The sequence below is a fragment of the Symphalangus syndactylus genome, chromosome 15, assembly GCF_028878055.3.
Source record: "Symphalangus syndactylus isolate Jambi chromosome 15, NHGRI_mSymSyn1-v2.1_pri, whole genome shotgun sequence".
Taxonomy (NCBI): domain Eukaryota; kingdom Metazoa; phylum Chordata; class Mammalia; order Primates; family Hylobatidae; genus Symphalangus; species Symphalangus syndactylus.
Window position 1 is genome coordinate 97,717,631 of NC_072437.2, and position 14,162 is coordinate 97,731,792.

Sequence of the window (14,162 nt, forward strand, 5' to 3'; positions counted from 1 at the left end):
TGAAAACAACCCATCTATCCATCAATAGATCGAATAAGCAAATTATAATATGTTCATAAAATGGAATATGATATTGCAGTGAAAATAAATGAACTACTAATAGCTGCATTAATATGGCTAAAAAACAATATTGAGCAAAAGAAGCTAGTCACAGAGGCCAGGCGTGGTGGCTCACCCCTATAATCCCAGGACTTTGGGAGGCTGAGGCAGGTGGCTCACTTGAGGTCAGGAGTTCAAGATCAGCCTAGCTAATATGGTGAAAACTCATTTCTACTAAAAAGACAAAAATTAGCTAGGCATGGTAATGGGCATCTGTAATATCAGCTACTCCAGAGGCTGAGGCACAAGAATCCCTTGAACTCAGGAGGTGTAGGTTGCAGTGAGCTGAGATCAGAGACTCCATCTCAAAAAAAAAAAAAAAAGAAAGAAAGAAAGAAAAAAAAAAACCTAGTAACAGAATACCCACACCATGATTGAGTTTATAGTAAGTTCAAAACTGGCATGTCTAAACCCTATATTGTTTGGGTTTATACTATAAAGAAAAGGAAGGGATCAACAAATACAAAACTCAAGATAGTGACTTCCTTTAGGAAAAAAGGAAGGGCCTGTGACTAGCAAGGGTCTTCTTAGTTATATATAATATTCTATTTTTTAACCTGGGTAGTGGTAACATAGATATCCATTTTATTATTAGTCTTTAACCAAATAGCTGCATCTTACATGTTCTTTTATATGACACATGTCATAATAAATATATTTTTAGGTAGAAAAGGGAGTCTTCCCTAAGAACTCACATAGATTCACACCAAGACCTGAAAGTTACTTCATTTCCTTCTTTGATAAACTCCTGAATATTGGCAGATAAGAGATTTTAGTAAGGCATTTTAAATAATCTCTAACAATATGCTTGTAGATAAAATAACACAAACTTGATGTAGTAAAATTAGATAAATTATTAGGTTGATATAAAATGGCCATTCTCATAGAACAAAAATAGTTAAGAATTAATTTCATATGATTCAACCTATTAATAATATATCTGCTAGAGATAACATGAAGATGAAGAAATACTAGCTGATTTGAAAGACACTGGAAGTAGAATTTATAGGCTTGGAAATTGGTTATTATTATGCAAGAGGGGCATTTTTTGTTTTTGTTTTTGTTTTTTTGAGATGGAGTCTCCCTGTGTTACCCAGGCTGGAGTGCTGTGGCACAGTATCAGCTCTCTGCAACCTCCGTCTCCTGGGTTCAAGTGATTCTCCTGCCTCAGCTTCCTGAGTAGGTGGGACTACAGGCAAGCGCCACCACGCCCAGCTAATTTTTGTATTTTTAGTAGAGATGTATTTAGTAGAGTATTTTTAGGGTTTCGCTATGTTGGCCAGGCTGGTCCCAAACTCCTGACCTCAAGTGATCTGCCTGCCTCGGCCTCCCAAACTGCTGGGATTACAGGTGTGAGCCATCGCACCTGGCTGAGAAAGGGCATTATTCTAGAGACAAAAGAATCAAGATTCAGACAACCACTAGGTTAGTTATAACATGAATATAGGTAATAATGAAAAAAATTGTTTGAGGGCTATAGTGAATTGAAAAATAACGCAGGCCAGGCATGGTGGCTCATGCTTGTAATCCGAGCACTTTGGGAGGCGGAGGCTGGTGGATCACCTAAGGTCAGGAGTTTGAGACCAGCCTGACCAACGTAGTGAAACCCAATCTCTAATAAAGATACAAAAATTATCTGGGCATGGTGGTGGGTGCCTGTAATCCCAGCTACTCAGAAGGCTGAGGTGGGAGAATCGCTTGAGCCTGGGAGGCAGAGGTTGCAGTGAGCCGAGATTGCACCACTGCTCTGTTGCATGGGCAACAGAGCAAGACTGTGTCTCAAAAAAATAAAAAAAGGAAAATAATGCATTTGCTTTTAGATATGCTCAGTTTCAGGAGGCCCTTATACTCACAAGTGGAAATGCCAAACAGGCAGTGAGAGATATGCATTCAGTTCCCAGGTAGGAAGTAGGGGCTAAAGAAAAAGTTATAGGAGACAGCAAAGAAGTGGGATTGAAGTCACGTTTGAGATGGCCTCAGGGTTAAGGAAGAAAGAAGATGAGAGCATGGAATAGAACATTGGAAACAACATTGAAGAGGTCATTAGTGCAAAAAGAGACAAAAAAAAAGAAACTAAAATAAGAAGAAGATATGAAAAGAGGAATATTTTATAAGTTGAAGGAAGAAGTAATTTCAAGAAAAAAGCAGTGAAAATATATTTTAACAAATATTTGAGTGCTACTGTGTCCCAGACATTGTAAGATAAGGCCGCCAAAGAGTTGATACTCTCTTTCCTTTGTTCTGTCGATATTTTCATTGGTAAAGTGAAGAAAAAAAGTAAAGATGTACTTTATTTTCAAATGAGTGAAAGGAGTAGCAGCTGATATGACAGAATCAGGATCCAAATGTATTCCAATATACTGGAAGTGATGGGCACACGTAAGGTACATGGATGTGCTTTGGTCAAGGAATAGGCCAAGTTGGACATCTGGGACAGAGTGACTCAGCGAATTTAGGGCACAGGTGCATACTCTGCTTGTTACATAACCTGTTTGTGTAAGCTCATACTGGGGTCAGAGCCACTATTGTTTGAGAAAGGTATAACTGCCCTGCTGATGCCCTGCACACCCAGAGAAAAGAGAGAGAACCAGAGTTGTTTGTCTTATAGACAGGGGAGGGCCAGAGCTCAGCTCGGCTTGTGCCCAGAGAGAGAAAAAGTTAAGCTGCTAACCCTGTAAGGGAGAGCCAACCTTGTAGCCCAGGGAATGCAGCTGTGTGTGGGAGTGGCAGGAGCTGCAGAGCCAGAGCAGATAGCTGAGATAAAGGCAGGCAGTGTAAGAGAGCTGCTGTGAGAGAGCTGCTGCTGAGAGAGCTAGTGTGAGTGAGCTGCTGATGAAAGAGCTGCTGAATAAAACCATATTCAACTGCTACGGTCCCGGAGTGTTCTGTCAGCTATTCGTCAACCATCCACCTCTTCCTTTTGGACCTCGGCATGGGCTAGAACCTGCCCCTGAACCTAACATTTGGTGTAGTCCTCAGCAGAATGAGATGAGTGGGTCTTCAGCTCACAAGGCTCCCGGGTCGGCAATGTGGCTGCAGCATGAGCTGTGGTACCTAGTGGCAGCTGTGCTGCGTGGACGGGCCCCGGTGGAGACATGGGCGGCAGTGGACAGGTCCCCTGTGAGTGTGGAGATGGCACTGAAGCACCTGGAAGTGCACAGCACCGAGAAGGTACATGCCTTTGTCAGCAGAGTCAGAGGGATGTTTATGACTGTGCTGCGGGACGTGCATGCCCAGTCCCTGTGGGATGCAGCGCAGGGAGAAGGAAGAACCTCGGTTGCAGGCTCACCCAGTGGTCCACCAGAAAATAAAGCATAAGCAGCTGTTGGGCCCCAAAGGTTGGCCTAGGGACCCCCACCCCCATTGAGTTGTGGGAGTTAGGCAATTAATGTCTGCAGCGTCTAGGGGATCCCCTCTCTGCCTGAATATTCCATCTCTGGGAAGAAGAACTAACATATTTCCTGCTCTGCCTCCAAGATGGAGAGGCTAGCTTCTTTAATTAAAGTGTGGACTGGTACTGGTCCAGAGAAATACCAGAGACTGTCAGACGATGGAAGTCATGTACAGACTTGGTGCAAGTCATTTGGGAGAAGGACGTTACTGTGCGGCCCAGTCCTGCCTAAGTGTTCCAGTTCAGGGAGTACCTGCTGCAGTCAAGTGGATGTGTAAAGCCTTTTCTGTTTGATGAGGGAACTGGCTGAGATGCCTGGCTCAAGGGACACTGGACCACCGCAGCCACATGTGGACTTGGCAATCCACTGGTCCCTGAACACGGATAAGTTTCTGGGTAGGGCTGCATCAATTAATGGCTATGAAAGCCAGTCAGTGAAAGTGAGACCTGTATCTTTGCACCTTGGCATCAGCCGCTTCGCTCTCTGCTTATGCATCGTGTATGTCTCTCCCATGCCTGAATGTATTCTGGGGGTGGATGTTTTGCACAGCTTGGCAGCTGTGCTGTCTGTCACAGACTTGATGGACCACTTGACGATGGAACTGGGACTTCTTTTCCAGACAGCCAGGAACAGTTTGCCTTCATGGGAGGGCGACAATGGACTTTCACAGTGTTGCATGGTGTCATACTCTTATTAATGATGTTATGCTAACCTCTGATTCTTTTACAGGTTTAAAAGCGGCAATGTCCCTCTTGCCTGGGATTGGGATAATGAAACTGAGGCAGCCTTTTCCAATAGCCAAGCAGGCTATTCAGTAGACACAAGCCCTATGGGTAGTTGACCAGGGGTGCTCATTTAAGCTGGATGTGCATGTGATCACAGATAGTTTTGACTAGGGCCTGTATCAATGCATGAGGCGCTTGGGAGTGACAGTAGGCTTTTAGTCCCAACTACGGAAGGGAGCTGAGCTCTGATACTCTGATAGGGAAGCAGTTAGCAGCTATATACGCTTCCCTTCAGGCTAATGAGAGCGTGGCAGGACAGACGACTTACCCAATAGCAGGATGGGTGCATTAACAGGTAACAAGCCCCCGGACTGGGATGGTGCAGATATCCACTTTAGCAAAGTGTAGCACCTACTTAGAACAGCAGAGTATGCTGAGTACAAGTCCCTTAGCTGCAGTGTTACAAGAGGTCTTGGGACCTGCAGTCCTAAAGCAAGATAAGGCCATGAGGCCGGGCGCGGTGGCTCACGCTTGTAATCCCAGCACTTTGGGAGGCCGAGGCGGGCGGATCACGAGGTCAGGAGATCGAGACCACGGTGAAACCCCGTCTCTACTAAAAATACAAAAAAATTAGCCAGGCGTGGTGGCGGGCGCCTGTAGTCCCAGCTACTTGGAGAGGCTGAGGCAGGAGAATGGCGTGAACCCGGGAGGCGGAGCTTGCAGTGAGCCGAGATTGCGCCACTGCACTCCAGCCTGGGCAACAGAGCAAGAGTCCGTCTCAAAAAAAAAAAAAAAAAGATAAGGCCATGGGGCCTGAAACACCCCTAGACCCTGAGCCTTCACCGTTAGGAAGAACATCCTCCCATTCTTAATAGGGCAGGGTACACAGATAGGTCTAGCTGGGATGCTACTGCTGCCTGGACTGCTGTCACAGTCTAGCCTAGTACTGACACCATATGGTTTGAAACCAGGTGCAGACAAAGTAGCCAATGGGCTGAACTCAGTGCAATGTGAATGATGATCACCAAGGAGGTGACACCTACGGTAATCTGCACTAATAGCTAGGCAGTTTATCAAAGCTTATGTATGTAACGGGCCTGTGTGTCCAGAAGCTTATGTATGTGTTGGATCTGGGGCCTATGTGCCAAACCTGTATATCAGGCCTGCATGCCCAAAGCTTATGTGTCAGGCTTGTGTATGAAGCCTATGTATGTTTATTGGGCCTCTGCCCCAAACCTTCCTCTCTTGGCCTAGAGGGTGGAATGTAAGGTATATGGATGTGCTTTGGTCAAGGAATAGGCCAAGGTGGACCTCTGGGCCAAAATGACTCAGTGAGTTTAGGGCGCAGGCGCATACTCCACTTGTTATATAACCTGTTTGTGTAAGCTCATACTGGGCTCGGAGCCACTATTGTTTGAGAAAAGTATAACTGCCCTGCTGACACCGTGCACAGGGCTTGTGCAGGTGCACCCAGAGAAAGAGAGAGAGAGAGAGCCAGAGTTGTCCATCTTGTAGGTGGACAAGGGGGAGCCAGGGCTCGGCTCGTCTTGCACCCAGAGAAAGAGTTAAGCTGCTAACCCTGTAAGGGAAAGCCTGCCTTGTAGGCCAGGGAATGCAGCTGTGTGGGGGAGCGGCAGGAGCTGCAGAGCTGGAGCTGACAGCCAAGATAAAAGCAGTGTGAGAGAGCTGCTGTGAGAGAGCTGCTGTGAGAGAGCTAGTGCGAGTGAGCTGCTGATGAAAGAGCTGCTGAATAAAACCATATTCACCTGCCTACAGCCCCTTGAGTGTTCTTTCAGCTATTTGTTGCCCATCCACCCATTCCCTTCAGACCTCAGCATAGGCTGGAACCTGACACTGGGTGTGACAGCACACCCTCACAAAAGGATATCTAAAAAGAATAAAAATATATCACCTATGAACTATTCTTGCCCAAAATATTTAACCTGAATTTAATCAAGCCTCTCTCTAGGCCTAACTTCCACTTTACAAGAAATGCAAAGGCTAGAAGATGTTAAATGACACTATGAGGAAAACAATCAGATAAATCCAGAAAAATAGGATGGTCTATAAGACAACTGGCCTGAACTCTTAACAAAGACAACACTGTAATGAGTGGATTAATAAGAAAAGGTGGAGGACTGTTCACATCACAAGTGACCAAGAGGAGGTCATATGGGAACTCTCTGTACTCTGCTCAAATTTTTTATAAACCTAAAACTGTCCTAAAAATATAGTCTAAAAAAATAGAGAAATGCTGAGTCAGTCACTCAGAGAGAGAAACGTCAATACTAAGAAGATTCCACTTTCTGGTTCTTACTCATTTGGTACTGCAGAATCAGTGGCTGAAAGTGCAAAACTTCCTTTTTGCTGTGCTGGTTATTTTTCTTCACATATAATGCCACTGGTAAGTATGAAGAACAGTTTCTTTTTCTTCCCCTCACACTCAAGGGAAGTCTAAACAGCTGACCAAGGAAGGCACGTTCATCACCTGCTGGCACTGATCAAAGCAAAGGTACCCAAAACACCTGAAAAGCTCCTCCTAGAGTAACAGATATGCCACCTGGCCTAGAGCTCTGCCTCAAATATGGCCTATTCAAAGTTTTGTATTCTGAAGATGAAGAAATCAAGCTCCAGAAAGGTCACACTCATGAGATGAAGCTAGCTGAGCTTAGGCGAGGAACCCATCTCCTGACTCCTAGTCTGCCACTCTTACCCAGTACTTTCAGTGAAAGTGAAAATAGCCTGGCAGACATCCCTCCTGCTAGAACTGCCTTTTAGACAGTAAATAATTCCCAAATATGTAGAGCACTATCAAATACAATAGCCATTAATTAATAGGTAGCTACTAAGCACTTGAAATGTGGCTAGTCTGAATTGGGATGTGTTGTAAGTCTAAACTGGATTTCAAAGAGTATGATTTTTAAAAAGTAAAATAACTTATTAATAATTTTTAAAATATTGGTCAGGTGCAGTGGCTCACGCCTATAATCCCAGCACTTTGGGAGGCCGAGGCAGGCAGATCACCTGAGGTCAGGAGTTCGAGACCAGCCTGGCCAACATAGTGAAACCCCATCTCTACGAAAAATACAAAAAATTAGCTGGGCAAGGTAGTGGGCACCTGTAATCCCAGCTACTCAGAAGGCTGAGGCAGGAGAATCACTTGAACCCAAGAGGCGGAGATTGAAGTGAGCCAAGATCGCACCACTGCACTCCAGCCTGGGCAACAGAAGGAGACTCCGTCTCAAAAATAAATATTTATTATATGTTGAAATAATATTTTGATAAGTTAAACCAAATACGTTATCAAATTTATTTTTAAAAACAACCAAAGATAACAAGCAACTAAACGCAAGGTGTGAACATTGACTGGATCCTAGTTTGGGGGAAAAAAAATAAAGCTATAAAAAACAGTGTATTCATTTTCTATTGCTGCTGTAATAAGTGACTGTGTAACAAGTCACCACAAATTTAGTGGCTTAAAATCATACAAGCTTATTATCTTATAATTCTATAGGTCAGAAGTCCAAAACAGGTCTTACTGGTTTAAAATCAAGGTTTCAGCAGGGATAGGTTCCTTTTTGAAAGGCATATGAGAGAATCCATTTCCTTGTCCTTTCCAGACCCTTTTCCAGAGGCCACTGACATTTCTTGGCTTGTATTCTTCGATTTTCAAATCCAGCAACACTGTCTCTCTCTGTGCCTTTCTCCCATAGTCACATTTCCCTCTAACTCTGTTTTTCTGCCTCTATCATCCACTTTTAAGGACCCTTGTGATAACATTGGGCCCACCAGATAATCCAGTATAATCTCACTATTTTAAGGTCAGTTGATGAGCAACCTTAATTCCCCTTTGCCATGTAAGATAACATAGTCAAGAGGTTCAAAGGATTAGGACATAGATACCTTTGGGTACAGGGGAAGCATTATTCTGCTTACTACAAATAGTTTTGTGACAATGGCAGAAATTTGAATTATTATATAATTTTTGTTAATTTGCTTGCATATAATAAGGGTATCATGGTTATGAAAGTAAATGCCTTTATTCTTAGGAATGCCTTCACTTAGGAGTGAAAGGTCTTATCTGCAACTTATTTTCAAATAGTTCTGCAAGTAAATAAATGTGTAAACATATACATATTTATATATATGTATATCTATAAAGCAAATATGGCAAAATGTTAATGATTTTGAATGTAGGTAGAAGGTATATACAGTTTATTACTACTATTATATTATATATATTAACTTTTCTTTACATATCAAATTTTCCTTAATAAAAAGTTGGAAAAATTCAAACAAATCCACAAAATGTCACGGTCAATTATACAAATACATATGATAGAAATGTACTTAGTGGCCTATCACAGTGGCTCACGCCTGTAATCCCAGCACTTTGGGAGGCCGAGGTGGGCAGACTACCTGAGGTCAGGAGTTTGAGATCAGTCTAGCCGACACGGTGAAACCCTGTCTCTACTAAAAAAAAAAAAAAAAAGAAAGAAAGAAAAAAAATGAGCCGGGCATGGTGGCATGTGCTTGTAATTGTAATCTCAGGTACTCAGGAGGCTGAGGCAGGAGAATCACTTGAGCCCGGAGGGCAGAGGTTGCAGTGAGCCAAGATCGTGCCACTGCACTCCAGCCTGGGCAACAGAGTGAGACTCCACCCCAGCCACTGCACTAAAATAAAAATGTGATTTAGCCATAGACCATGTGATAAAAGAGCTAGTGGTGTTATATTTACTTTGATTTAAAAAAGTCACATGGCTAACAAAAAGTTAATATAATCTTAAGTAGCATTTAAAGGATTATCTGAAAGAGTATCTTCTTCCTGTGGGCTGCTGACAATGGAATACTGTACATGATCTATGCATCCATATGTGCATAAAAAATGTCTAAAGACTGAATACCTGTCACATATACCTGTGTTAATATTCTATATAACTATATAAATGAGGTTATGATTAATTAAAAAGTGTCACTTAGCATTCTATTATTATATATTTTTCATCACTGGACACCAAAATTATACTGTCACCATGCAGAAACTGTTAAAATTTGTCACTTCAAAGCATTCTCATATTCAAAAGTGCTGAGAATCAGCACTATAGATAAATGCCCTCAGTCTGTTCTTGCCCAGGTCAGAGCAAATGTAGATTAAAAAGAAATTATTTATCTGCGCACTCACTTAATCAAGAAATGATTTATGGTGGCTTACTGAAACAGCTCTGTTGTCTGGGCTATATACCCTGATTTTTGGTCAAGGTTGAGAAAGAATTCAGGACATGGGCACACACGAGGAGTGGGTTTAGGAGCAGAAAGTTAAACAGAAAAAGAAGACAGAGAGAAAGCTTCCTCATGCAGAGAAAGCAGGTCATCCAAGAGAGGGTCTCCGAACAGAAAAAGGATTGGCTAGCAAGAATGTGCCAAGTTTTATAGTCCAGTTTGAGGAGCCGGTGTCTGATTTACATAGGGCTCATAGATTGGTTTAATCTGGTATGACGTCTACATAATGCACAGGGAAGGCTGGTTACCCCACCCTAATCTTATAATGCAAAGGGACATTCCAGTTGATCAGAGCCACCTTGTCTGCTTCTTTCTGTACACGTGGCTGACAAAGAGAAGGGAAGATGGAGCCTCCATCTTGAACATGATTGGCATGACTGCCAGCATCTATGTCTGCAGCTCTTCATTAGAAAGGAAAATAATTTGGGGCTGCTTTTCATTAAAAAGAAAAGCCTTACCGAGGATTCCCATACCCCTACTATCTGCCTAAGTACTTTCTTAACTCCTATATCATTATGAAAGCACATACACTATAATGAAAATAAGTTGAAGACAGATAAGAAAAATATGGCAAAGGGAGAAGGGCAGGAAAGACAGAACAAGAATCTCTCACACAAAAGGCATGGTATATCTTGTTAGAGGTGAAATATTTCATGCAGTTCTATCTGGATACCTTAAAATGGTATTGAGGAGAATTACATTTCCAGGAATGTAGTAAGTAGGTAACAGGATCAAACAACTAAATCCTGGATTAAGCATTTTTTCAAAATATTTTCTAAATGCACTGATGAGCTTCTGAAAAACTACAGAATTCCCAGGATTCCTGAAGGCAGGAACCCAGAAGGGTCAGCTGACCTCAGCCACCTTTGAAAACATTTGATAAACCAGATGAACTGGATCTTCAGGGTTTTTGTAAACTTAAGGCTTTTTGTGGGCACAGGTTAACAGGGTAAGGGAGCAGGCCAATAACAATTCCCTCTCTAATAAAGCTGAGACCTCAAAGGGCTTCTTTGCTTTTGTCTAAAAGTGAACAGAAACTTATCTCTACCCTCCAACCAAAACTGCAAGGAAAAATAAATTATGTGGAATTCTGATGCTGAGTGGATTAGGGTAGGGAACATCACATCTAAGGATCTGGAACCACAACCCATCCCTCACAAGCTGCTCTCTGTCTAGTCTAGAAAACTGCAGACCAGTAATTTAGAATGATCTCAGGCTGGTACTGCTGCCAGGCACCTGGCAGAAGTAAATATAATCCTTGCTGGAGAAATCTATTTTTATCCAAGGGCTCAAAAATACTGATACAAATAAAATTCCAAGAAAAATGAGTAGCTCATAGCAAAAAATAACAGAATACATCGGAAACATATAACCACGAACAAGGAACAGCAAAAACAGACCTGAAGTACTGTGGATATACAGCATGTAAAATAACCACATTCACTATTTATAAAGATACATCTAAACTGACTGTAGAGAATAAGAAGCTCTAAATAATAACTAAATAAAGTTGAAAAAGTACCCCTGGCAGTGTGGTGCAAGGTGGATGTGGCAGGACTATGGGGCTCGAGTGCAGCTCCGGCGGGAACACAGACCATTTTAGTTTTGATTGCTGTTACTACTACTGATAATTGAGCCAAAGTAGTGATGCTACTTGAAGGAAATTTCTGCAACCCTCAGTCAACGATCATATGATTGTGAGCCATGCCTTTAGTGAAGAGGAACACCGAGCCCCAGCACTTGTGCTAGGGAGCTCTGCCTGAGGGGATTACCAGTGAACTTGAATGTGTAACCAATAGTACTCTTGCCACTATCATACACCAGCTGAGCAGTCTGAGATCTACTTATTTATCCTTGGGCAGTCAGAAGGTGGAGGAGAGGATGTCCTGGCTATGAACATTGCAAGGCTTAGAAGGGCCAAAATGCTGCACCATTTACATCAACGACCCCCTTAAGAACCATTTTCTGCAAAAACTTCATCAGCACAGCCAAGTACAGCATGTGGTCATTTCTCCCTGAGTTTTTGTATCTGCAATTTACCAAACCTGCCAATGCTTTCTTGTTCATTAATGTATTGCAGCAAATTCCAGATGTGTCTCCAACAGGAAAATATACAACTCTCTTGCCTCTGATTTCAGGGATCAAAGAGGTTATAGAAGATTGTAAATGACATATGGCAGACAAAATAGTTAATACAAAGAACTGGGAGTTCCTTCCTACAGACATAGTCCTGATGTCTTCCAGTGAACCTCAGCTGATTGTTATATAGCAACACCTAATCTGGATGGAGAGACAGATCCAAAGCTACAGCAAGCTTTGCCAGAAACAGGTTGAATGCAATAAAAAAACCGATTGTTCAGCCTATCTGGAAAAATAGACCTAATCGTCATTTCATAGCTTTGCTGGAACCTTGAGCCTAAGTGGTAAAAGCTCTGTTCCAGTTGGGCCTGACCAGGTCTTGTTAAGAGGTATACAGCTGAGAAATACTCAGTGGATCATTGGCATAGTTGTTTACACTGGATTTGAAACAAAATTCATGCAGAATTCTGTCAAATCACCTCTCAAGAGATCAAAGGTTGAGAAAGGGATCAATGTGCCAGTCTCCCTTTTGTTCCTGCTGCTCTTGGTCATGTCCTTGATTCCAGCTACCAAGTCATTGTTTGACATACTGGTGTTCATCATCTTGTACCAGAACCTCATCCCCATTAGTCTGCTGGTCACTGTGGGAAAATTGTGAAATATATTCAGGCCCAGCTTATACACTGGGATGAAGATATGCATTATAAAGTAAATAATGTCTATGCTATGGCCAGAACATTCAATCTCAATCAAGAACTTGGGCAGGTAAAACACCTATTATCTAATAAAACAGGAATATTATGACATTTAAGAAGTGTACCATTGCAGGTGTAATTTACGGTTAGACACTTTCTTCCATCCTAGAGTCCTGTGAATTTAATGACCCCAAATTATTGGAGAACTTTGAGAATGGCCATCCCACAAAAGACTATATAACGCAATTTCTTACCCTGTTATCTGTGTGCCACACTGTTATTCCTGAGAGATGGAAATAATATAATCTACCAGGCTTCCTCCCCAGCTAAAGCAGCTTTAGTGAAAGGAGCAAAAGAACATGGCTTGTTCTTTGTACAAGAACACCATACTCTGTCACCACAGAAGCTACGGGAGAAAAAATACTTTTGAAATTCTTAATGTCCTGGAGTTCTCTAGTAACAGAGAAAGAATGTCTGTAATTGTCTAGACCCTTATGGGACGCCTCTGGCTCTACTGCAAAGGGGCTGATACAGTGATTTATGAGAGACTTTCAGAAGATTCTCTATTTGTTCAGGAGACAATAACCCATCTGGAATGTTTTGCCACAGAAGGTCTGAGAATTTTCTGTGTTGTGTATAGAGATTTAACTCAGAAAGAATATAATGAATGATTTCGGAAGTACAAAAAAGCGAGTACAACTGTACAAGACAGAATTCAAAGGGTAGAAAAATGTTATTATATTATTGGCCAGGCACAGTGGCTTACACCTGTAATCTCAGCACTTTGGGAGGCCGAGGTGGATGGATCACCTGAGGTCAGGAGTTTGAGACCAGCCTGGCCAACATGGTGAAACGCTATCTCTACTAACAATACAAAAAAGAAATTAGTTGGGAGTGATGGTGGGTGCCTATAATCCCAGCTACTCACGAGGCTGAGGCAGGAGAATCACTTGAACTCAGGAGGCAGAGGTTGCAGTGAGCCAAGATCACGCCACAGCACTTCAGCCTGGACAACAAGAGCAAAACTTTGTCTCAAAAAAAAATAAAAACGAATGTAATGATATTATTGAAAAGGTAACATAGGCCATATGTACTCTATATGTCAAGATAAATATGTGAAGGAAATCTAGGTATCAATGTTTTCATATCTTGAAGTAATTTTTTATTATTTATTTATTATTTATTTTTTGAGATGCAATCTGACTCTGTCGCCCAGGCTGAAGTGTAGTGGCGTGATCTCGGCTCACTGCAAGCTCCACCTCCTGGGTTCATGCCATTCTCCCACCTCAGCCTCCTGAGTAGCTGGGACTACAGGCGCCCGCCACCACACCCAGCTAATTTTTTTTGTTGTTTTTGTATTTTTAGTAGAGATGGGGTTTCACCATGTTAGCCGGGATGGTCTCGATCTCCTGACCTTGTGATCCACCCGCCTTGACCTCCCAAAGTGCTGGGATTATAGGCGTGAGCCACTGCGCCCCGCTAGTAATTACTGAAATAATGAAATTTTTTTCTTCAGAAAAAAAAAAAAAAAAGAAAAAGTAAAAGGATCCCCAAAATGTATAAATATGAAAAAATATTAATTACTGAAAAAAACCTTGTCAACAAACAAGGTCGTGAGTTAAGGACAGCTAATGGAAGAATTAGTAAATGGAAAAAGACATCTGCAGAAAATATCCAGAAAGCAGCAGTAAGAAATAAAATGATAAAAATATGAAGATTAAGAGACAGAAGGGAGAATGAGAAGATCAACATACATATAACCGGAGCCTCAGAAGAAGGGAAGTTCAGGGAGAGACGGAGAGAGAGACAGAGACACAGACTGAGAGAGAGAGAGGAGAAAATAAGACAGAGTCAATGTTTGAAGAGATTTATCACTGATAAATTTCCAAAAC

At 42.2% G+C, this 14,162-nt stretch overlaps 1 protein-coding gene across 19 annotated transcripts in view; it reads right to left on the reverse strand.

Moving 5' to 3' along the window:
- Positions 1-14,162, reverse strand: part of N4BP2L2 (NEDD4 binding protein 2 like 2) — a 115,978-nt gene that overhangs the window by 34,282 nt on the left and 67,534 nt on the right. The window lies entirely within an intron of this gene.